At 42.8% G+C, this 3,301-nt stretch overlaps 1 pseudogene across 1 annotated transcript; it reads right to left on the minus strand.

Moving 5' to 3' along the window:
- Nucleotides 1-2,556: 2,556 nt before the first annotated feature.
- On the minus strand, nt 2,557-2,989 carry LOC308473164 (protein S100-A6 pseudogene; annotated as a pseudogene). The gene has a single exon. The product of its transcript is annotated as a protein S100-A6 pseudogene (transcript).
- Between the last annotated feature and the right edge of the window lie 312 nt (nt 2,990-3,301).

Consider the following 3,301-nt stretch of genomic DNA (forward strand, 5'->3'; position numbering starts at 1 on the left):
TATATTTTGATCACGGACATTTATATTTTAATTGTGGTGTATCTTTAAATTATTCCATCTTTTAACAATGTTGCACAATTTGTGTTGTTTTGTTTTGTTTTGTAAACTGCTTTCAAACCATCTGGGCATTAAGTAGCATCTAAATTAATCCGTTAACATAACAATAATAAATACCTCAGTTTTCCTAAAGTTAGGAGAACATAAACAAATGCTTATCAAAATGCACTTGACTGTATAAAATAGGTATTACTATAAGATTATGCTCCAGAAATATAGTGCAGCACAGGGCTTGACTCTTTTATATGTATTTACCTTTACCTTTTACTGCTACTATAGCAGTAAATCTGGTGATCCTTCTAGTTAACTGAGCTTGTACTTTGGAAGCTCCTATATGATGCCCATACACAGTTATTGTCACATGATCTGCCGAACCTCCCTGCTGTTGTTGGCCCTGTTCATTCTGTCATGGGATAACTGGGATAAGCTTTTTTTAAAAGAAATGAGCATGCTTATTGTAGCTCTTTACAATACAAAGATGATAACAGGGCAGCACTGACTCCTAGCTGTGTAATGGATTGGAAAATACCATATTTTTCAATGATTTCTCTAGTTCACCTTGATCAACAGAGAGAATATCTGTCTTTTAAAGAGAGCAGTGGACGCAATTTACTGATCACTGTATCGGCACAAGGAAGGATGGGCTTCATTAGTTTTGTAGGCATGGTGTTTTAGTTTTATACAGATGTAGAAAAGTTGCAGTAGCAAGCTAATTGTTTCATGTGTCTCTTGTAGCCCAGATATGCTATACTGAGATTGTGGGGGTGGAGGGTTTGCAGCTGAGTTCTATGGCATCTTAAAGCTGTGCAGGTTTATTGGATACAATCTCTCCACCCACCCCCTTGTTTTCTGCCTTTCGCAAGGAAGGACTGTAGATCAAGGGCAAAGCATCTACTTTGCATTCAAAAGGTTCCTGGTTTAATCTCTGGTATCTTCAGACAGAGCTCAGAAATACTTCCTGCCCAAGAACCTGGAGAGCTGCTACCAGTCAGTGTTGACAGTATTGAGTTAGATGGATGAATAATAGCCTGTCTTGGTATATGAGGCAGTTTCCTAAGTTCCTATAGGGAGAGACGTGATGTGATGAGAGCAGCATACTCCACTTGGGAGCTCTCCACGGAAACCCACCACCGCCACCTAGAAGTACTGTTTCCCTCTTTCTTGATAGCTCAGTCAGTAGAGCATGGGGCACTTAATCTCAGAGTTTTGAGTTCAAGCCCCACGTTGGGCAAAAGATCCCTGCATTGCAGGGGATTGCAGTAGATGGCCTTTGTGGTCCCTTCCACCTCTACAATTCTACGATTCTTTGACTTCATATTAGAAGATAGGACCAGGGCAAGATAAAGGCCCACCTTGCAGAAAAGTGAGATCTGTTGTGAACTTCCCAGGTACTGAAAACAAATACAGGAAATGACCATTTTGTGCATGTTCAAAGCACGCACGTGCCGTTTTCGCACCCAGAAGAGGGTGGAATAGGGGCAGAACAGGGTCAGGGTCAGGAAGGAGTGAAACAGGCTTTTGCATACTCTGCTGACACATGCAATGACTCAGAATGCAACCCCACACACAGCCCCTACCTTTAAGGTTTTGAGATTGAATAAGATCAATCTCAGTTGAATATACCCCCCCCACCCAAAATAGAAATGATTCTGCCTACATCCCAATGGCACTTAAAAAAACTTTATTTATAAAGAATGGCTTTTTATAATATTGTAGGACTATTACACAGCGAGAAGCGACTGAACAATATTGGAGATTCGCTGGTAAGTGTGCGTTAATAGGGTACGTGTTCCACAAATGCAGTATTTAGGAGCCCATATCTGCACCTTTTATTCTAATTCTGCTGAAATGCTGCTCCAGAGGAAATAATTTAGCATACATGTGATTGATGGTTATATGATGAAATATTTTAAATGAGCAATAAAATAGTCAATAAGAAGTAATGTCCAAATTAGAAACTGGCTGAATTATTAGCAATAAATAATTTCTTTCTTGGAATTCATATTTCCCCCTTCTGCAGAATGCTTGCATGCGTTATCACTCAGCTTATTGATTAGTACCGGGGGTGGGGGGTGGGTCTGGCCTTTCAACCCAAACCCCCACCCAACACGTTTCCCTCTGATATCTGTGCACATACCAGCTGTACCACCTTGTACGGCAACCTTCTGCCCATGGTAGGCTCCATTTTTATGGGCTGAGCCTTGAAGAACAAGGCAATGAATCAATTTCTGACACCTTTGCTGTTGCTTGAAGGTAGGTGGTTCTGCTGGAAGTGAAGGGGTAATTGTTATCCTCTCCACTCCCTCTCTTCAGAGGTTCTCCATGAGCAGGAGAATTTCTTGATCATTTAGGATTCTCTTCCCAACCCCCCAACCCCGTGTGCCATTTTGTGGAGAATCTCTACATGAAACCAATGGGAGAGGTTATCTGGAGATGTACACTGAGGTGGCCCCAATATTTGGCCGACACACAGCTCCAGCTCTCCTCATCAAATCTTTTAAAACATAAATTTTATTGGACGTGAAACCGCCTACAGAGGTATAATCTCGAACCACAAAACCTCAACCCACCGGGGTGTACATTTACGAACTCAAAGCTTTGTTGTAAATCATTGCCAGGGCACCCAGGAAAGTGACGTATTCCTTGAAGTTCACCACTTGGTCCCTATTGCGGTCCAGATCTTTCATTAATGCCTGTATCTCTGAGTCCTGCAGTTTCAGTCCAATGGTGAGCTCCTTCTGGATCAGCTCCTTCAATTCCTTCTTGCTTAGGGTGTTCTTATCGCCATCCTTGCCGGCGTATTTGTGGAAGGTGACAACCAGCAGGCCAATAGCTTGGTCAAGAGATGCTGCCATGGTGAGAGATCAGAAGCGAGATGGTCCAGTACTGAGTGGCAGGAAACGATGGGGAAAGTGGTCTCTCCTCATCAAATCTAAGTGAGGCACTTGGTGCTCTGAATCAGTGCCTGGCCACAGAAATGGACTGGGTGAAGGCCAATAAGCTGAGATTCAGTCCAGACAAGTGGTTGGTTGCCTGTTCAGCTGAATGGGGGTTGACCTGTCTTTGAGGAAGTTGCACTCCTCCTAAAACATTGGGTTAGCACGCTGTGTGTTTTGGATCCAGACATGGATGCCTCAGTGGATCAGACCTCCTTCTACCAACTTATATCACCCAAGACCACATATGGACAGAGATAGCCGAGCTACAATTATCTACACTCTGCTAACTTCTGGTTTGCTTTACT

This window comes from Podarcis pityusensis (assembly GCF_964106645.2).
Source record: "Podarcis pityusensis genome assembly, chromosome: 1".
Taxonomy (NCBI): Eukaryota; Metazoa; Chordata; class Lepidosauria; order Squamata; family Lacertidae; genus Podarcis; species Podarcis pityusensis.